A 13,577-nucleotide genomic window follows, 5' to 3' on the forward strand; every position below is an offset into this window, starting at 1 on the left:
CTATAATAATAAAAAGTAATAATAATTCATTGCTCACTCATTATTTTTGTTTGTGTCCTTTTTTCTTTCCTTTCACCATTTATTTCTGCTTATTTTTTCACTTTCCTTCTCACTTTTTCACAGATTTTCATTCCTGATCGTTCCCTTTCCATATGCACTTTTTCCTTTCCACCACTGGGTGTCACTATATGACTAAATTAAGGTATGTGCACCGTTTACTCCTTTTCTTTATATCATCCTGCTCCCTTATGCGCCTTATAGTTCTTTGCTTACTCACCATCTGATATCTCCCTTACGGTGTGCGCTTCCTCTGGCCAGTGCTACACTGTTGCCATCCACATGATGCTGCACTCCACGCCCACCTAGCTGACATGTCGGCATATGACATGTTGATATATGGCTTTACAGTTGCACTTTATGGATGGGAGCATTGATTAGTTGGCATATTTATACCTGTATCATATAGTTTTATATATGCCTTGATGGTTTGATGAGCATGTATAGTTAATGCGCTATGCACTTTATATAATTTGATACAGTTAAGGTTCAACAGGATTGATTGTAATTTATTTGATCAATGCATAATTTCCTATCCTTAATAATTTATATATACCCTCTAACTTTGAATAGATATTCATAGACTTGTGCACTAACCTTGCTGGACCTGGCACTATGGTGTCTCCCACCCTTTGAAATTTTAATTGGTATTTTTTTGCCTTTTTATCATTTGTTTTCTATGTATTATTTATATATGTAATAAACTTGAACATATAATTTTTAATATTGCTCGACTATGCATTCGTTATTTAGTTATCTGTAAAATTCTGTGCATGAGCTTTTCTTCAATTAACCTTTTCTTGGGATGATAATTTATGTTGTTTTTCAGCACTTTAATCGGCTATGGATTTAAAGGGAACCTGTCACCCCCAAAATGGAAGGTGAGCTAAGCCCAACAGCATCAGGGGCTTATCTAAAGCATTCTGTAATGCTATAGATAAGCCCCCGATGTAACCTGAAAGAGGAGAAAAAGAGGTTAGATTATACTCACCTGGGTGGGTGGTCCGATCCGATGGGTGTCGCGGTCTGGGGCCTCCCATCATTTTACGATCACGTCCTCTTCTTGTCTTCACGCTGCGGCTCCGGCGCAGGCGTACTTTGTCTGCCCTGTTGAAGGCAGAGGAAAGTACTGCAGTGCGCAGGTGCCGGGAAAGGTCAGAGAGGCCCAGCGCCTGCACACTGCAGTACTTTACTCTGCCCTCAACAGGACAAAGTACATCTGCGCCGGAGCTGTGGCGTGAAGACAAGAAGAGAACGTCATCTGATGAAGATGGGAGGCCCCGGACCAGACCGCGACGCCCATCGGACCGGATCGCAGCGGGGACCGCCCCTGGGTGAGTATAATCTAACCTCTTTTTCTAATCTTTTAGTATACATCGGGGGCTTATCTACAGCATTACAGAATGCTGTAGATAAGCCCCTGATGCTGGTGGGCTTAGCTCACCATCGATTTTGGGGGTGACAGGTTCCTTTTAAAAGCACGGGATCAGTCCTGGCCAGTACATGTGTATGCAATTTTTAAAGGTGAAGTGACACCTAGTGGTGAAACAGAAAATGAAACAATTATTGAGATGAAAAATTCAATGAAAATTATTTTAAAGAGACAAATGCGAGCCTTGTGGAATTAGACGTTATTGGAGGGTTATTTATCAAAGAATATGATCCCTAGGGATTGGAGAGTTAGGATACTGCCTTCCTTTCCATTTTTTTTTTTTTCAGTCCAGACGGGAGGAAGCTTGTAATACCGTATTTGTTCCCACTCATTTATAGAGGTCTTGATAGGCATGGAAGGCGAAATTGAGACCCTACAAAAAAATGTGACTGAGTCATTGAATTCAACATACCGTATATGGAAAATTTCAAAAAGGATCTGAATAAACAATTCTCAAATTGGGAAAAGGAAATTCAAGAAATTAAAGCAAAAAAAATCTCCCGAGATGTACAGGACTTTAAAACTAACTCTGTTTAACAATGGCATAAATCACAATTGTCCATACGATCCTCTTCTGTTTCTTCTATATCCTCTACTGAAGAGAGAACTGATTCTGTGGATATTCAACGATCCTTTTCAACAGCAAGAGGCAAACGTAAGGGTGATTATCACACCCGGAAAAACAATTTTTCTTAACGTACACCTGAAGGCACCTCTGGATCTTCCAAGCTTCAGGTAGTTAACCTTTCTCAAATCTTCCTCACTGAAGCACAAATAGAAGTACTCAGCCTAGGTGTTTCTTTTTCTCCAACTTCATCCTTTGATTTATTTACTGCAGTGAAAGATCTTCACTTGTTTGCAAGAAAATCGGTCATCAATAAACTACATCTAAAAAAGACCTCTGGGGACATACAGTGGACAGCAAGGGAACAAGAGGCAATTGCCATTTTGAATGAATTATGTGATGATCCTGCACCTGATCCTTCATCTTCAATAGGTAAGTTCACGATCTCTAAACCTAAACACTTTCCTCCCCTCAATCTCTTTCCAGAAATTGAGCTCTTTGTAAAAGTAGTGACGGATGAATTAAATAAAATACCACAGAACAGCAAAAATCATAACTTAAGAGAACATAGACGTGCACTATCAGATTTATGTAAGGTGAAGGGGGTCATCATAAAACAAGCGGACAAGGGAGGAAATGTGGTAATACGGCCTACAAATTTATATGAGAAAGAGGCAGTCCGTCAACTTAATGACGTTGAAAATTATAATTAGTTGACTTTTAATCTGTCTTCTGCATTCTAGGCGGAGCTCGACGAAATTTTGGAAGAAGGATTACTTGAAGTGCTCATATCTAAGGATTTGAAAGAAAATTTGATACCTACCTTCCCAAGGACACCTTGCCTATATTTATTACCTAATGTCCATAAAAACTCCACTAGTCCGCCTGGGCGACCTATCATCTCTGGAAATGGAGGACTTTCTGAAGCTATAAGATGCTGGACTTTTACTTGAAACCACTTGTGGAGACCTCCCCTCATATCTTAGGGACCCGGGTGATGTTCCTTCAAAAGTTATCCACATTTGTTTGGAACCAGATATGTGGCTATTAACACTGGATGTAGAGTCTCTCTATACCTCAATAAAACATTCTGATGGTTTGGAGGCGGTTAGCTTCTTTTTGGGGACAACAGGCATGGATGACAGGTTTGTTTGCTTTTTGTTATCTCTTTTAGAATTTGCCTTGTCACAGGGCTCTGGGAGAGAAAGATTTTTCTCATGGATCCAGCACCTCTTGCCTCCCAAATTGTATTGTGGACAAGATACATCGATGATGTCTTTGCTATATGGCAAGGTACAGAGAAAGACCTTCTTAGATTTGTGGAATAACTTAACATCAATAAAAACAATATCAAATTTATCTGTCATTACAGCCTTGAAAGTATTGACTTTCTGGACATACGGATCTACAAAGGTGAAGATGGATTTCTGCAGAGTGATTTGTATCTGAAGGAAGCTTCAGTTAACAGCATACTTCATGCCTCTTTGGCTCATCCAAGACACCTTAGCGAATATACCTTATGGTCAGTTTCTTAGAGCAAAATGTGTATGCTCAGAAGAGCTTTTATATAAAAAAACAAGCTGATGATCTCCAGAACCGTTTTCAGGAATGTGGGTATTCCGGATAAACAATAAAGAACTGTTAGAAAAAGGCGCCATCTATGAAGAGACAAGATCTCCTGAAAACTAAGAAAAGATCCCTTCCAAACTACCAGGTGAGATTCATTTCTACATTTTCCAATCGTTCCTCTGCTGTTAGGACAGCCTTAGAAAAATACTGGCCCTTGATCAAACAGCATCAGACCTTGGCTGAGTATACCTCTACAACAGCTTCAATTACCTATTGTAGAAGCAAAAATCTGAAAGATCTTTTGAGTCATAGTTACTACAAGGGCCTGAAACATGAATGTATGTTTGGATCAAAGGGACTTAAGTGGGGCTTTTTTCCTTGTAAGAATTGCACTGCATGTAAGAATTTGGAACTCTGTTTTTCCTTTAATTCCAGTGATGGCTCCAAAGAATTTCGAATAGCACATCATATAACATGCTGCATGGAAGGTGTAAAAGGTTTTTAATAATTCTTCGAAAAGGGACGTACATTTTCTGACTTGGCCCCAAGTGAGGTCAGCAGGAGAAAAGCATAAAGCTGGAACGCTCGATTAGGAGGGTGTCATTTGCCTGGAGAACCAGCTAACATGAGGCTGCGCTAATGTTCCATTTCCCTTGGGACAATTCTCCTCCCCTTTATCAACATGTCATATCTGTGACTGAGATACAGTAAGTCTCTTATTTTAATGCCTTTTATTTGTAACTGTTTGTACATACTGTATTTTGTCTCCTCTTGTAACATCTTTTGTATCTTTGTAAACACTGCCTACATTTTTCTGGAGAAAACTTATAAATTTACTAGTTCGTTCTTTTGGCTCTATGATCGAACCGACATGTCCTCCGTGCCAAATTACGCTACCTATTGGGTTGGATCCTGACCCGATAAAGTCTTTAGTATCGAACGAGGAACTGGTGGCAGCAAAGCATCCTGTTGGTATCGGTAAACCCTGGCAGTGACGGATCGGAGGTTTATGGGTGTATTCCCGGCCTGGGACTGGTGATACACACATCGCCCTCACTGCAGAGTGCCCGATAGCCAGTACACGACAAGGCAGCCTTTCCAGTGACTACTTATCCTAGGTGCAGTTCCCTGACTGACTTGAGGTTAAGGGGGGTACCCAGAGCTGCAAGTTCCAAACCGGAACTGGAAGCGTGGCCAAAAGTTCTGGGGATTTATATATCACCCGACCATATACTGTATAATATACTGTATAAATTCCTGACAACGAGGGGGCAAATCCCCCCCCCCCAATTCCTGACATATTGGTGGCAGCGGTGACATCATAGAGCATTAGTGATCTGGTTTGAGCAATCATTCCTCCCACTAAAAACTTGCACAGTTCTTGTAAGGACCCTGAGCAAAAAGTTTTGAAGATCAAACTCAGTGTTTATTAGTTCTGAGACAATTCTGTGTGTGTAGCCGTTACCCCCTCCCCTTCTCTTGGCTTTTCTGTCCTATCTTTAATTTGGCAATTATGGCTAAGCTGGGAGAGGCCTGGTATGGGCAGCAGTCCAAGGACGCTCTTATTGCCATTTGCATGACGAAGCAGATTGACTCTACGGGCAAAACCAAGGCCCAACTGATTGCTGTGCTGATGCAATGTGCCACAGAGCTACTCAGTCACCAGAGCCCAGGTGACCCAGAAGGCAGCTCCAGCGCAGGTGGTGCTGCTGCGGAGGTCCAACCGGTGAATGCCAGCCCTACTTGCAACCAGAGTAGTGTTGACCCCCATCTGCGTATGGCCTTGGAGCAACTCCATGCAGACGATCGTGAGGGATGTCTGAAGCTGATCCTGCAGTCCCAAGAGCAGAAAGAGTGACAGGCCCAATCCCAGCGAGAGGCCGAGAGAGCCAAGCGCGAGGCTCAATCTCGGAGAGACCATGAGCTGGAGATGGGCAGTATCATCTAACCCACGGAGCTGTGAGTCCAACAATGCCACAACTTTTAAAACATGGACATAGCACTTTCCAGTGATGGAAAAGGATGGGGACTTGGACATATTTCTGCAGGGATTTGAAAAAGCCTGCAGACAGTACAAGCTGCCTGCGAACCAATGGGCCCGATATTTAACCCTAGACACAAAGGAAAAGCTCTGGAGGCATTTGTTTCTCTTCCTCGAGACCAAGAGGGAGTTTATGAGGCCATCAAGCAGGCCCTGATAAAGAAATACCAACTGAGTCCTGAGGTTTACCGTAAAAAGTTCCAGAACCTCCATCGTGACCCACACGACAGCTACAGTGATGTGGTGCATGGACTCAGAACCCATTTTAACCAGTGGGTCCAAGGACTGACTGCGCCAAAGAAGAGGACCCGCCGAGGGCAGCAACAGAAGAGATACCGAACTCTCCAGGGTGACACGCTCTCAGGTACCAACCAATGGTCATAAAGATTTCATCTCGGACTTTCAGTATAGCTGAATACAATTAGTTACAAAAAGCCTTGCAAAAGTATTCGCCTCCCTGGAACTTATCAACCTTTTCCCACATATCATACTTCAAACATAAAGATACCCAATGTAAATTTTTGGTCAAGAATCAACAACAAGTGGAACACAATTGTGAAGTTGAACGAAATTTATTGGTTATTTTTAATTTTTGTGGAAATTCAAAAACTGAAAAGTGGGGTGTGCAATATTATTCGGCCCCTTTAACTTAATACTTTGTTGCGCCACCTTTTGCTGCGATTACAGCTGCAAGTCGCTTGGGGTATGTTTCTATCAGTTTTGTACATCGAGAGACTGAAATTCTTGCCCATTCTTCCTTGGCAAACAGCTCGAACTGAGATGAAATTTGATGGAGATCCTTTGTGAACAGCAGTTTTCAGCTCTTTCCACAGATTCTCGATTGGATTGAGGTCTGGACTTTGACTTGACCATTCTAACACTTGGATACATTTAAACCAAAAATGCCCTCTTAGCCACTAGAGGGCCTACCTCTGAGCCACGACATGTAAACCTACAAAAAACCTGCTAAGTTGCAAGATCAGGAACCAAGTATAGATAAAAGTTCACAACCAAGCAGAAGAGGTAACCAAAACACGTAATTTTATTAAGATAACCTATACATAATAATGTAATACTACATACGGACAAAATTGGTGAAAGTGAGGACGTGCAACTAGTGCCACCAGCAAAAACCAGGTGTTGATGAATGGCTGGAGGCAGACACAACACATACAGGCAACCAAGCTCCACACCTACGCTGGGGAGTGCCCAAGATTGAGACCCATGGCACACAGTGATGTAGCTAAATAACTGGGACCTCCAGGTAGAAAAAGTAAAAGTTAAAATAACTCATAAAGCCATGGAGTAGACCCCTTAACCATAGTGTGAGATCACACATGTAGTATGAGATGACAAAATCACTACGCCAGGTCAAAGGCAGGGCATAAAGGTGTAACTGGAACCGGTACCTCCACGTCTAAGGGAAAATGTATGCATGCTAAGGACCTCGAGGTTCCTTTCTGCCCACACCACGCTGGTGCCCGGTTACTACCATGTCTCAAGGTAATGTCTCTTACCATCCTTAGCATGCATACATTTTCCCTTAGACGTGGAGGTACCGGTTCCAGTTACACCTTTATGCCCTGCCTTTGACCTGGCGTAGTGATTTTGTCATCTCATACTACATGTGTGATCTCACACTATGGTTAAGGGGTCTACTCCATGGCTTTATGAGTTATTTTAACTTTTACTTTTTCTACCTGGAGGTCCCAGTTATTTAGCTACATCACTGTGTGCCATGGGTCTCAATCTTGGGCACTCCCCAGCGTAGGTGTGGAGCTTGGTTGCCTGTATGTGTTGTGTCTGCCTCCAGCCATTCATCAACACCTGGTTTTTGCTGGTGGCACTAGTTGCACGTCCTCACTTTCACCAATTTTGTCCGTATGTAGTATTACATTATTATGTATAGGTTATCTTAATAAAATTACGTGTTTTGGTTACCTCTTCTGCTTGGTTGTGAACTTTTATCTATACTTGGTTCCTGATCTTGCAACTTAGCAGGTTTTTTGTAGGTTTACTTGGATACATTTATTTGTGAATCATTCCATTGTAGATTTTGCTTTATGTTTGGGATCATTGTCTTGTTGGAAGACAAATCTCCGTCCCAGTCTCAGGTCTTTTGCAGACTCCAACAGGTTTTCTTCAAGAATGGTCCTGTATTTGGCTCTATCCATCTTCCCATCAATTTTAACCACCTTCCCTTTCCCTGCTGAAGAAAAGCAGGTCCAAACATTGATACTGCCACCACCATGTTTGACATTGGGGATGGTGTGTTCAGGGTGATGAGCTGTGTTGCCTTTACGCCAAACATATCGTTTGCCATTGTTGCCAAAAAGTTCGATTTTGTTTTCATCTGACCAGAGAACCTTCTTCCACATGTTTGATGTGTCTCCCAGGTGGCTTGTTGCAAACTTTAAATGACACTTTTTATGGATATCTTTGGGAAATGGCTTTCTTCTTGCCACTCTTCCATAAAGGCCAGATTTCTGCATTGTATGACTGATTGCTTTCCTATGGACAGACTGTCCCACCTCATCTGTAGATCTCTGCAAAAGTTCATCCAGAGTGATCATGGGCCTCTTGGCTGCATCTCTGATCAGTCTTCTTCTTGTTCGAGGTGAAAATTTAGAGGGACGGCCGGGTCTTGGTAGATTTGCAGTGGTATGATACTCCTTCCATTTTAATATGATCGCTTGCACAGTGCTCCTTGGGATGTTTAAAGTTTTGGAAATCATTTTGTATCCAAATCCGGCTTTAAACTTCTCCACAACAGTATCACGGACCTGCCTGTTGTGTTCCTTGGTCTTCATGATGCTCTCTGTGCTTCAAACAGAACCCTGAAACTATCACAGAGCAGGTGCATTTATATGGAGACTTGATTACACACAGGTAGATTATATTTATCTCATTAGGCAAATAGGACAACATTGAATCATTCAGAGATCCACGATGAACTTCTGGAGTGAGTTTACTGCCCTGAAAGTAAAGGGGCCGAATAATATTGCACGCCCCACTTTTCAGTTTTTGAATTTCCACAAAAATTTAAAATAACCAATACATTTCGGTCAACTTCACAATTGTGTTCCATTTGTTGCTGATTCTTCACCAAAAATTTACATTTGGTATCTTTATGTATGAAGCTGCTGTGAAAAATAATGGATCCACAAAGTTTCTTTGTGTGGAAACTTCCTGAAGAAGAAGCCATGAGCTTCGAAACGCGTTGAATAAACCACCCGAACACCTTACAACCATATCTGGATCCATTATTTGTCACAGCAGCGCGGATTTTATCCACATTCATCTATTATAATGTCTCTAAGAGGTCGCAGCGCCGAACTGTGGATCTGCAGCAGCTGACAAACTATACGGCTTTACTTTGTACCACCAGGTGAGCAGTTCTCTCATAATTGATTAGAAGCAATCCTGGGGATAAGACCCTATTTGCGCTTTTTTTGTCTCCTATTTTTCTATACTAGTTATGTATGAAGCATGATATGTGGGAAAAGGTTGAAAAGTTCCAGGGAGCCGAATGCTTTCGCAAGGCACTGTACATACAGACCTCCACAGGGGTCACATGCTGTGGAAATTTTCATCAGCTTTGTGGATAAAGCCTTTCTTAAATTAAGACATGATATGGAAAGTGGTCACTTACACTTTCCTCCAAATTTGGATCCCCTGGACTTTCAAGCCTTACAATCACTATTCAATGATACGGATACCTTTATTAAACCCGCTGACAAAGGCGGGGCCATCGTAGTGATGAATAAGGCAGACTACCTCAAAGAATTATCACGACAACTTAGTGACAACTCAGAATATGTTGAATTAACGACTGACCCCACAAGAAAAATCAGATATGATATCAAGGATATCGTCTTGAGCTACACTACTCGAGGGATTATTGACACTAAGACTAAAGAGTATTTGACTAAGACCAATCCCATCATTCCAGTATTTTATATACTGCCCAAGGTCCATAAAAATCTGGAATGTCCCCTTGGTAGGCCCATTGTAGCCTCTACAGATTCCATTCTTTCTTCACTGTCAATATTCTTAGAAAAGAAGAAAATATACTCACTCCATTAATATGCGTATTACCATCCTTTTTGCTAGACACTGGCGATTTTCTAAAGAAAATACATATTCTTGGTCTAATACCCAAAGATTCCATACTAGTCTCCTTTGATAACACAAAAACCAAAAAAGAAGAAAAGCACCAAAGGAACCAAATAAAATAATATAGAACTTTATTAAATGACACTATAGGAAAACAATAATAACAATAAGGGACATGACAAGGTAAGTTAATGATCACCAAAAAAATGGCAGAGTGGGTCTGACAGGTAAGTATAAGTAATACAAGTAAGTTTACACCCAATAAAGCTAGTGTGCTACTAGTTCAGTAAGCACACTTAAAAGAGCAGCCACTGAGAGTGCAAAGGTATATAAATAGTTAAAGTGCATTAGTGCAAAAATATATAACACCTACGCATGTAACACAGGACCGAAACAGTGAAGAAAAAGGGGTAAAGAAATCACTAAATCATACTACCTGAGAAAAGACCCACACTGCCAGGAGCCCCAACGCGCGTTTCGGCGCGATGCCTTCTTCCGGGGGTGTGGCGTACCATTAGATTAATGGGGTATTTAAAGGAAGAGTCCACCAATCCTATGGTCCCTTGTATATGAACGCTGTATTATAAACTGCGCTTGCGCATACAATAGCGCTGTATAAAGCAGTAGAAGAGAGATCCAATAGGGGCCCAGGATGCAAAACTGACAGAAGAAAAAGCCGTACATGCGCACAACACCTCAATAAAGAGTGTCACACCTACTCATAGGTGTATGCATAATATCACTACGGCAACGGAGAAAAACCTCAGAACAGAGGGAGGACATACCGCGCGTGCGCAAAAGAAGAACGTGCGGAAGGCAGTGGCACTGATTGTAACCCAAGCAACGGAGAGAAACAATGGGAGAGGAAGACACAGGGCAACATTCCGGTCACGACCACCGGTACGGCGTGAATCGGAGAATGGAGCACCGGCATACATTCCTCACACCGATAAAAAGAGAGAACGTTGCTGATGGTAAAAAAAGGGGGAGGGATGAAGGGGACAATACCAGAGTGCTAAGAGGAGTGTAGAGATAAAAACATAGTGAACCTGTCACTAAAAAGTGGCAGGACTGGAGACAGTGAACACTGTGGCCCAAATATGTAAATAAGTGCCATAACCCAGAAAACAGAGACAGGGGAGGATAACGCAAGGCGACAGACTCGGTCACGCTCACCGGTACGGCGCGAACCAAGAACAGAAGCACATGCATATACCTCTCCAATGGTAGGGGATATTCCCATTGAGCCACAGAGGGTTTCGACACAATATACAAAAAAAAAAAAAAAAGAGTGCTAAAAGGGCACAACATGGAACCTAACACAGGGTGTGACTAAAAGATAAGCATACACAAAGGAGGGCATATCCATGATGCAATACTGAGTACAAAAAAATAGTGAAAATTACAAATCTTAAAATGCATAAAAAAATACAAACATGTGAATACACATATGTGAAGTGCAAAATAATAAAAATAAGTGATAATGTACAAAATACGGATAAAATAGGATCGGAACATGTTATAAAAATATATATATTGCAGTCCACGCTCTCCTGCCACTTTGTTTATAGTAGAAGGCTTGTCATGTTGAAGAATCCGAATTCCTGGGCGTCATGAAGGATCAAAAGTAAGATGTTAAGGCATCCAATAACACAGGGAAACTAGAGAGAGGTAGACACATGTTAAAACAATAAAACACAATACATAAAAAAAGCCAATTAAAAAATATGGAAAATGGATGACTCAGAGGAATGAAGAGAAGCTCAAAGTTTCATTGAGTCCGGAGGGTTGTAAGGTTTTAAGTCGCCATATCCAGCGTGATTCTTTTTGAGCGAGGTGGCGACTAAGATTACCACCACGTAAGGTAGTGAGAAGATGATCGATACCTATAACTGAAAAACCTGAGGGATCACAATCATGATAGGTTTTGAAATGTCGAGGAATTGTTTTTAAATTCTCAAAATTGTTTTCCTTTTTAGCTGCCAAAATATCCAAGACATGCTCACGTACTCGCACTTTTAAAGTGCGCGTCGTGAGGCCAATGTAGATCTTGCCACAAGGGCAAGTGCCATGATATACTACCATAGTGGTACTACAGTTGATAGAGTGCGTGATTAAAAATTCACGACCATCCGAGGATACGAAGTGGGTGGCGTTGTTAATGTTAGGGCAGGCAATGCATTTGCCACAAGGTTTGCAACCCCATCGGGATGGTTTTTGGTTAGGAAAAGTAGGAAACAAGGGGGACGGGGTAACAGGTGGAAAGTAACTCCGTACCAAATGGTCCCCCAAATTGTTGGATCTCCGAGCGACAACTGACGGATACGTTGGCAGATATTGTTTCAGGGTTGGATCGGCTAAAAGTATAGGCCAATACTTAGCCAATGTTCGTGTCATTTCCCTCCACCTTGAATGGTATTGCGTGATCATACGTACCTGTTGATTACTCCTGATTTGTGAATTAGAGAATAGAAGTTGCTGACGGTTAGTATTTCTGGCCCTGTTGTATGCCTTTTTCACACTCCTCTTGCTGTATCCACGAGCCAAAAAGCGTTGTTTCAGATCCTCAGCTTGTCTCTCAAACCCCTCAGTTGTGGTGCAAATTCTTTTCAAACGGAGAAACTGTCCTATCGGGACCGCATTGATCACATGGGGCGGATGGGAAGATGTGGCATGAAGAACAGAATTTACCGATGTTTCCTTACGGAAAACACTGGCACCTAAAAGCCCATCGATCCCTCTCTCCACCAGGACATCCAGAAAGTCTATATGAGAAAAATCAAATTTGTAGGTAAGACGTATATTCAATTCATTATTGTTGAGATCCTCAAAAAAAGATTGTAATTGAGAAGGGGTCCCCCGCCAGATCAGGAAAATGTCGTCAATGTAGCGGGCCCACAAAAGGACCCGCTCCATTGACGAACCCCGATCCGACGAGAATAGGTCCCTCTCCCACAGCCCCAGGAACAGGTTGGCGTAAGAGGGCGCGCAAGCCGCCCCCATTGCTGTTCCCTGGAGCTGTAGGAAGAAGGATCCATTAAAGAGGAAAAAGTTTTTGGTTAGTAAGAACTGCAAAAGAACAGTCAAAAAATTGGTATCACTGGGTGAGAGAGAGGTCATGGACAAAAAATAGGAAACTGCCCTCAAGCCATCCTGGTGTCGAATACTCGTATATAACGACTCAACATCACACGTGACAAGGAGAGTATCCTCATCAACGTGGATGGAGTCAATTTTTTTCAAAAAATCAGATGTGTCTTTTAAATAAGATGGAATAGTCTCCACCAGGGGCTTGAGGAAAGAGTCAAGATATCTGCCAATGTTTTCCGTAAGTCCCCCAACCCCTGAGACTATAGGTCTCCCAGGCGGAGTGACAGAATTTTTATGTATCTTGAGCAACAGATACAGTGTTGGAATACGATGATCCTTACCCAAGAGAATGTCCCGAACCTGGGTAGTAATTATCCCATCTGACAAGGCCCGTTGTAAGATTTTTGACAATTCATCTCTATATGCAGTCAAAGGGTTGAACGTCAATTTCTTGTAACAAAGTGTATCACGCAGTTGGCGATGTGCCTCTGCCAGATACAATCTGTTGGGCCAGATGACAATGTTGCCCCCCTTGTCAGCCGGCTTAAATACCACATCCTTAATTTGTTTGAGTCTTTTCAAACTATTTTGTTCAGCAACTGACAAATTATTATGACTAATTGATGTTGAAATCGATTCAAAGTCTTTTGACACAAGTTTAACAAAAATGTCAATATTAGAGCACAGTGACAAGGGGGGAAACTTTT

At 42.0% G+C, this 13,577-nt stretch overlaps 1 long non-coding RNA gene across 1 annotated transcript; it reads left to right on the plus strand.

Annotated features, from left to right (window-relative positions):
* The first annotated feature begins 2,148 nt into the window (after positions 1 to 2,148).
* LOC143765534 (uncharacterized) lies at positions 2,149 to 3,155 on the plus strand. The gene is made up of 3 exons (XR_013213417.1): positions 2,149 to 2,224; positions 2,328 to 2,486; positions 2,798 to 3,155. It is a non-coding gene; the product is annotated as an uncharacterized LOC143765534 (long non-coding RNA).
* The last annotated feature ends 10,422 nt before the right edge of the window (positions 3,156 to 13,577 follow it).

Source organism: Ranitomeya variabilis, chromosome 1 (assembly GCF_051348905.1).
Source record: "Ranitomeya variabilis isolate aRanVar5 chromosome 1, aRanVar5.hap1, whole genome shotgun sequence".
In the NCBI taxonomy this organism is placed as follows: domain Eukaryota; kingdom Metazoa; phylum Chordata; class Amphibia; order Anura; family Dendrobatidae; genus Ranitomeya; species Ranitomeya variabilis.